Genomic DNA, 9429 nt, shown 5'->3' with positions numbered 1-9429 from the left:
CAAATGGGAATCTTTTATCACATTTTAAATTCCGCTTCGTAGACCGCTGCCAATGCGACAGTTGCTGGTGGTCTGCTAGACAAAATGTATGATGAGGCTAAGAACATCCTGGATCGCATCTCTAAAAATCACGAGCATTGGAGAGAGAGCGATCAGAGACTGAGAATAAAGGATAACGACGCAAACAATGGTGCTATCACTTAACTTCAGAGTCAGATGACCGTAATGATGAGCCTAATTCAGAGAATTGCGATCAACAGCCCAACATCGCATAATGGGCAAGTAAACGCAATTAATCTGAATGTCGCAAGGTGTGTGACTTACGGTAAAGGACGCGCAATGGAAGAATGTCCACAGAATCCACAGTCTATTTATTTTTTGAAAAATAATCCATTCTCTAACACCTACAACCCCAGATGGAGAAACCACCCCAACTTTTTGTAGAAGAATCAGCAGTAAAATTTCCAATCTGTGGCGCAAAAAGAAGGGCCACCTAGATTCTTCCTACGAAATCACGGTCAAACGAGTAGTCAAGCCAGTAGTTCGCAACCACCGCAATCTTCCTCCTTGGAAAATTTATTGAAGTAGTATATCGAGAAGAATAAAACTGTGCTTCAAAACCAGGCGACGTCCATCTGCAACTTGGAATTACATATGGCCAGATTGCGAGCGAGCTAAAGAACAGACAGCAAGGGGCCCTGTCAGTTCAACAGAACTCTCACGCAACCCAGGGGGATCAGGTAAAGAGCAATGTCAAGTCGTGACATTGCAGAGTGAAAAAACTGTGGAGGGAAAGAGGAAGAAGAAAAAGAAGTGATAGAGCCAGAAATTGCGATGACTCCAATTGCGGTGACTCAAGAAGAAGAAAGAGAAAAAGAAGTGATAGAGCCAGAAATTGCGTCCACCTCAAAGCCGACAGAAAAGAGGACCGTGAGAGTACAGTTGCCACCTTTCCCACAGAGACTCAGAAAGAAGAAGAATGACGAGGTACAGTACCAAAGTTTCATGACTATGTTAAATTAATTGCATATTAATATTCCATTCAGTGAAGCGATTGAGGAAATGCCTGCATATGCGAAGTTTGTGAAGGATATGCTAACCAAGAAAAAAGGCACTGGTAAGTTTGCCATGGTGGCTTTGACGCAGAGCTCGAAATCCATAATTCCACCGAAGATGAGCGATCCTAGGAGCTTTACTATACCTTGCTCCATTTGAGGACTGTACATCGGGCAAGCATTGTGTGACCTTGGAGCCAGCATCAACTTGATGCCTCTGACGATCTTTAAGCAGCTGAATATGGGGCAACTTGCGCCCACGATCGTGACTCTCTAACTAGCAGATAGATCTCTGGTGTATCCAGAAGGGAAGGTGAAGGACGTGTTGGTTACCATCGACAAATTCATATTACCAGCCAACTTCATCATCTTAGATTACGAAGCCGACAAAGATTTGCCCATCATCCTGGGACGACCCTTTTTATCAACAGGTTGTGCCCAGAATGATATGCACAAAGGAGAGATCACCTTGAGCCTGAATGGACAGAAGCTCAAGTTCAACATTATTCGTGCCATGAGATTTTATGATGACGAAGACCTGAATGAATCTGACGATGCCAGAAGAAGAAGAGCCTGATGATGAAAATGAAGATGAGGATGCAAGCGCATCCATTGTGACATGTAATGCGATCATTGAAAAAACAAACAAGGAAGATGAGATGATCGCAACCCAAGAAGAAGAGCCAAAAGAAAATGAAGAAAGAAAAATAACGCAACCGTCCTTGAAAGAACCACCAATAATAGAGTTGAAGACCCTGCCGAATCACCTAAAGTATGCATTTTTGGGGCAGAATGAAAAGCTTCCAGTCATTATTTCCTCGGAACTTAATGAAGACCAGGAGAATGCATTGATAAGCATTCTAAGAAAATATGTGCGAGCGATTGGCTGGACGCTTGCAGACATCCGAGGAATTAGCCCTGCATACTAAATGCACCGAATTCGTCTCGAAGAAAACCATAAGGGATCGATCGATCATCAGCGTAGACTCAACCCTGCGATGAAAGAGGTTGTTAAGAAGAAGATCATCAAGTGGTTAGATGCGGGCATTATTTATCCGATAGCAGACAGCACGTGGGTTAGCCCCCGTGTAGTGCGTGCAAAAAAAAAAAGGTGGGATGATGGTAGTCCCCAACGCAAATAATGAGCTGATACCGCAAAGAACCGTCACCGGGTGGCGTATTTGCATGACTACCGTNGGGATGATGGTAGTCCCCAACGCAAATAATGAGCTGATACCGCAAAGAACCGTCACCGGGTGGCGTATTTGCATGACTACCGTAAGCGGAATGCGGCAACGAAGAAAGATCATTTCCCTTTACCGTTCATTAACTAAATGCTAGATCGTCTAACCGGAAATAACTTTTACTGCTTTCTGGATGGGTATGCAGGTTATAATCAGATTATGATTGCTCCCGAGGATCAGGAAAAGACCACATTCACCTGCCCATACGGAACTTTTTTTTTTCGTCGCATGTTGTTTGGCCTCTGCAATGTGCTGAGCACGTTCCAAAGGTGCATGATGGCCATCTTTTCAGAATATGTTAAGGACTCCGTTGAAATATTCATGGACAACTTCTTTGTCTATGGGAACACATATGAAGTCTATCTTGCCAACCTGGAGAGGATATTGAAAAGATGCAAGGAGACGAATCTCGTACTTAACTAGGAAAAATGCCATTTTATGGTGAAGGAGGGCATTGTGTTGGGGCACAAGGTATCTCGGGATGGGTTGAAGGTGAACAAAGCAAAAATAGAAGCAATTGAAAAGCTCCCACCTCCCACAAGTGTAAAGGCTGTAAGGAGTTTCTTGGGGCATGTCGGATTCTACAGATGTTTTGTCAAGGATTTCTTAAAAATAGCACGACCGCTGAGTGCGTTGTTGAAAGCTGATAGGAAATTTGACTTTGATGATAATTGCCACAACGCATTCATGATTTTAAAGAACGCACTGACGACTGCGCCTGTTTTGATCGCATCATATTGGATACTTCCTTTTGAAATAATGTGCGATGGGAGCAGTACTAGCACAGAAGAGAAAAACAATATTGCATCCCATCGCTATGCAAGTAAGACGTTAAACCCTACTCAGACTAACTACACCACCACAGAAAATGAGCTGCTTGTAGTAATATTTGCATTAGAAAAATTCAGAGCATATCTGCTGGGAGCAAAATTACTCATTCATACTGACCACTCGACGATAAAATATCTAATGCCAAAAAAGGACGTGAAGCCAAGGCTGATTAGATGGGTTCTCCTCCTCCAAGAATTCGATATGGAAATAATTGACCACAAGGGGATGGAGAACCAAGTTGCGGATCATTTATCCAGATTGGAAAATCCTAAGGTTGACTGCAAGAAGTCAGAGGTGAGCGTAGTGTTTTCAGATGAGCAGCTGTTTCAGATTGAAGAAGTGCCATGGTATGCTGACATAGTCAATTATCTGGTTTGTGAGTAATTTCCTGAAGAATATACCTACCATCAACAGAAGAAGCTCAAACATGAATGCAAATATTATTATTGGGATGAGCCGAATCTGTATAAGAAGGAGTTAGACTAGGTTATGCGACTATGTGTACCGGAGGCTGCTCATCAATGCATATTATCGCAAAGTCATGATTCACCATATGGTGGACACTTTGAAGGGCAGTGCACCGCAGCAAAAGTCTTACAAAGTGGGTTCTATTGGCCAACATTATTTAAGGATGCCAGAGACTATGCAATGAAGTGTGACCGGTGCCAACGCATGGGTGACCTTTCATGTAAACATGCGATGCCCATGAACATCATTCTAGAACTGGAGTTGTTCGACGTCTGGGGCATTGATTTCATGGGACCATTCCCAGCTTCGAATGGTCACAAGTATATTTTGCTAGCCGTCGACTATGTGTCCAAGTGGATAGAAGCTCTAATACTGTCTCTTATACACATCTAGATGTGTATAAGAGACACTTCGAATGGTCACAAGTATATTTTGCTAGCCGTCGACTATGTGTCCAAGTGGGTAGAAGCAATAGCATGCACCGCAAGTGATACGGCAGTAGTCTCAAAATTCTTGAAGAAAAATATTTTCACGCGTTTTGGCACTTCACGTGCCATAATAAGTGACGAAGGCTCCAACTTTGTCAGTTACTCTGTCAAAAATCTGTTGCTGATCCTCCACAAAGTGGCCACCGCATACCATCCGCAGACGAATGGTCAGGCTAAAGTGTCAAACCGAGAAATCAAGTTGATATTGGAGAAGGTGGTAAAGCCTTCACGAAAGGATTGGACAACAAAGCTAGACGATGCGTTGTGGGCATACCGAACTGCCTATAAGACACCCATAGGCATGTCTCCGTATGCGTTGGTATTTGGTAAAGCAAGTTATTTGTCATTAGAGCTGGAGCATAGAGCGTTGTGGGCGGTGAAGAAGCTTAACTTTGATTAAAAAGTAGCAGGGGAAGTAAGAAAGCTACAACTGGTCGAGCTTGATGAGTGGAGAACGCAAGCTTATGAAAATGCAAAAATATACAAGGAACGAGCAAAACGGTGGCATGACAGCCGGCTATGCAGTAAAAATCTCCATGTTGGACAAAAGGTCTTACTCTTCAATTCACGGCTACGGCTCTTTCCTGGCAAGTTAAAGTCACGTTGGTTCAGACCCGTTATAATTAAAGAAATATTCCAGCATGGTGCGGTGGAGTTGATTATTGAGGACAGGACCCGTACATTTAAGGTTAATAGGCAGCGAGTCAAGGCATATTGTGGGGGTGATTTTCAGCGAGAAAAGACCTCTGTAGACCGGAGAAACCTAGAATAGAGGAAAATGGAGTGGCCCCTACACTGGCATGCAACATCATCTAGGGCCCAAGTCTTCTGGAGTATCCTTTTGTTTACTTAAGATTCATGAACTCTTATTACTACGACGTTTCAATTATTGTTTATCTATCTGAATTTTACTTTTTTTTTAAAAAAAAGCAAGAAAAAATTTGTAACTTTTTTTATCGTTTGACCCTCTCAATGTTTTCTTTGCAAAAGATCAAGGTACACGATTGTGGAGGTGATGCACGAAGATGCAACTACTTTATTCCGTCACCGCAATCCAAAGGAAGTAGATCACCGCAAAGAAGGATGCGTCAACAAACAATGCGGGCGACAGCACAAATTTAGGGGGTTGTATTTTTCCTTCACTTTATTCCAAATTCTGCACTATCGCATCACATTTTAATTTTGAAAGTTTTATCACCGCATTCTCTTTGATTACCGCAATCATTTAACATTGATAAATTTAGTAAGTTACCGCATGCTATCTCTTTGCCAATTATGATTTCAATGATGAAACACATGCTTCTATTTTTTTCGTATATACTAGAGTCAACTTAATTTTAGGACAATCACCTCATGAAATATTTCTAGAAGTTAGTGGTCTGCTGGCTTTCTTTCAAACTGACTCTTTACCAAACTTCCTAAGAACATCGCCTGACTTCTTTCAATCTTTTGGCAATGAGAACATTGTCGTATTTTAAATTTAGGGGGGAAGTATTTATTTTCAACCTTGTTATTTTTAGCTCTATAAAAAAATAATTAATTAATTAAAAAAATAAAAAGAGGAAAATTTTGAGAATAACAACTCTACTGTCAACACAATGGGGAAACCCATGTTGATAAGACTTAAGTTGTGAAGGGCACTTACCCGTAGTTGGATGTCCGCATGACACACATGGAGACAAGCCAAAACGAAAGTAAGTCGCCAGGATCAATGCATAAATAAATGACTGCAACTCTGCTGCCAAGTAGGTATGAGTTTAGTCTGAGAAAGTGTGCCTTGCTTGTAGTTGGATGTCTGCATGACACACGTGGGGGCAAGCCAAAATGAAGTTGAGGCTCTTGGATCAGCGCAATGTTAGAGATAAATAACAATGTAAAAAATATGCAAGGATAAAAATCATTTAACACCATACTGAAAAAGTTCTTTTTGAAATAAATCATGCGATGTCCTGGAATCTAGTAAAGTCCTTTTGAAGGTTAAACTTGCAGTCCCTAGGTCTTAGAAATATTTTAAGAAGAGACTTGAATAAGACTTAAGGAAATTTTGGTGTATAGGATTTGAATGAAGTATCCTTGAGAAATCTAGGAAAAGAGATTGCGGCTGACTTTCTAAAGGAAATCTTTAGCTTGTGCTTGAGGACAAGCATTGTTTAAATTTAGGGGTGTGATAACAGGCAGAAATGTACGTTATTACAATGTTAAGTTATTAAATAATGCAGGTTTACGTTGATAAAATATGTTAGATTGTGTCCAAAAAGCATTAAGTTCATAACATTGCGGTCGCATGCGTTAATCGCATAAGAAAAATTAACTTTTGTATTTTTATGCAGAATATGCGTTGACGCAAAGCGGAAAGTGCGATCACAAGAAATCAATGGTCGAGCGCAGCGTTACCGCAAGGCTTTGCGGTGATTTGTGCTCGCAAAAATTTGCTCAAGAAGGATTGCCGCATAGAGCCGGCGCAACTTGGTAGGCGCATCTGGTGAAAAGCATAATTAATCACGATGGGACAGAAAGCTGATGACGGTCGAATCCAAATTAAGTTGACAAGCCGCTAATGATAACAAGTACAGTCAGCTTTTCGGTGACAAATATTCGACGCATCAGTCAGAGAATTAAAGCCATCCCATCTGTGCAACCATAAGAGAGAAGTCGCCTTTCACCCCAAAGCTTTATAAATACCGAAGGCAACCTTCAGAAAAGGGGTTCAGCAAGTTCGGATAGTTGGATAATTTTCTCTATAGTTAAAATAGCCCCGTTCTTAGATTTTCATTTATTTTAAGACGGAAATGAAAGAAGTGAGATTGTGTTGATAGATCGTTCCGGTGAACTTGGGAGAGTGTCGGAAGCTTCAAGATCAGAGAGAGGGCCAGCTTCTACGAAAGCAAGAATATCTTTTGAACAGAATAGAGTTGACAGTGTAAAAGCCTTGGGAAGTAAAGGATTGCTACCAGGCTCTCTATTCTTATCTTCCATTTTCATTTTGTACTTAAAATTATTTATAGAAATGGAATTTACTTCTTTATATCTGTTCACTCTCTATTTATTACGCATGAGTAGCTAAATCTGTCGAATGGGTTGAGAAGTACTTAGCTAGCTTAACTGGGGATATTCACTCTATGAGATCTTGTATTATGTATGCTTCATTCGTCCATTAGAGATACTCAGGAGGGTAGTCTAAGGACAGGATCTAGGCTTGAAAAAGTCAGATTAGAATCTAGGCTCGGGAGAGTCAGATTAGAATACATAATCAAGAGATAGGAGCTTAGAAATAAGCATTGTTTGCTGTTAATGCATCGCATGCATCCTAGCGATAGGATATGATTGTGTGCAGTCACCTTGTCTTTGTGTGCATCTTGCATCATCGCATAGGAAAAGAGTAAAGACTTAGGAATAAGCTCTATGGACATTGTTGCATTCAACACATGTGTCCTAGAACTAGGAATACTGCATTTTCATTGGAAAATGATTTGTTGTCACATGGGTGTAGCATGATTGGATAGTTTGACGCATTCCCAAGAAACGCTAGCTAAAGACCTTCTCATCCTATTCCTCCTCATACTCAGTGTATCTACCGCATAATCGAACTTTTCTCAAATCCGTCGCATACATTTATTTTATACCCCGCATACAGAGTCTAGTCATCTCGTGGTCCAGGTCTTATACAAACTCTTTGTATAGGACACCCTCGCTCCACGTCTCCACAGGAATGGTTAGGATCTACCATTTGTAGTAGTTTACAACACTTGCAAACCTCTGCAAAGTGGACCATATCCGTAGTGTCACCAGGATCAAGTATCCCACCTTAATCCTTATACTACAGACCGATTTAGGTTATCACTTAAGGCATGATCCACTTGTATATCACATATACATGCTTAAGTTCACATAAGATAACCAAGAAGCTTTGTTTATTGGATATGAGTAAATGTCAAGATTAAATAAAACTTATATTATTCATTGAACAATGTGTATCTTTACAAAACAATGAGACTCGGGGAGAATTAGGACACCAATCCCAACAATTGCAATATGTGTGAGTTAGTTCAAAGTTGGATAATGGAACAACTTCTTTTTCCATTTTGTGTGTTTTGTTTACCAACTTTCCAATTTTATCTAAAAATCAAAATTTGATTTTATAAAATCTATTTTGATTTTAAAAAAGAAAATTTAATTAATTATTAAATAAAATTTAATTAATTTAATATCAAATATTAAATTAATTTTAACACATATCCATCTTTATATATTTAAATATATAAATTCTCCTATACCATTTAATTCTAAAATTAAACATATGATTATATCTCATATAATTACTAATTTTCTTAATTCTAATTTGAACGTTTCAAATTAACTTATCATGTTATTCTAGAGTTAGTCCGTTACGAGCTAGTAGGAGACCTCGCGGACCTACAAATCATGGGCTCCAACGATTCGAGATTAATTGGCTAAACTCATTAGACCAAATTAATCCTCATTCATTAAACAATGGGTCATTCCACTAAAACCCATAATTGCACTCCCCTCACTGTAGATATATTATGTCCACATGATTTAACCATAATCAGCAAGTCGACCCTTCACAGATTGTTCGTAATAACGGTTGGGTCAAATATCTATTTTACCCCCGAGATTACGTCTTATTCCTCAAGTCCCTACTGATCCTCTAATGAATAACTGGTTTGTGATCCGATCACCAAACCAAATTCTCTCACCTCAGTGAGAGGGTGGGGCCCCTTGTTCAAGACTTGGATTCAGTATTTGAGAGAACAACCTTTCTCCTATCCCTAAATCGGGGAGGTGTGAACTTCTTCTTGCAACCTATGTCCCTAGCTATCTATCTGGTCTTACCCCTAAAATGGGAGTCTTATTGAGCCGGCGTTGTTGAGCCAACCTTTAACTATGAAAATCTAAGGGCAATTCCGAATAAACAAGAGTTCATAGTTAGCTCAGGATTAAGATCGAGTTACCTAGGTCATCTAGGTGAAATAGTCAGTCTTAAACAGTAACCAGCATTATAAAGTAAGAGTGACTTATTTCTTGGTCCTGATCTTATGCAAACTCATTGCATAAGGCGCCCCCACTCCTCATGTCATAACATGTACGAATTAGGATCACATCGTATGTAGCACTTTACAACTCTTTGTAACAACTCCAGAGTAGGCCGCATCCAATGGCGTTACCAGAATAAGGTACCCAACCTCATTCATGTACCATAGATCATTTTGACTATTTACTCGAACCTAATCCACTCTTATGTCTCCACATAAAGTTCAAGTACTCATACAATAGTCATAGGTCTTAGTTTTTTAGATTTAGAATTTCATACAATTGATGAGA

The sequence above is a fragment of the Benincasa hispida genome, chromosome 2 (assembly GCF_009727055.1).
Source record: "Benincasa hispida cultivar B227 chromosome 2, ASM972705v1, whole genome shotgun sequence".
NCBI classification, from domain to species: domain Eukaryota; kingdom Viridiplantae; phylum Streptophyta; class Magnoliopsida; order Cucurbitales; family Cucurbitaceae; genus Benincasa; species Benincasa hispida.
This window is presented reverse-complemented; position numbering follows the sequence as displayed.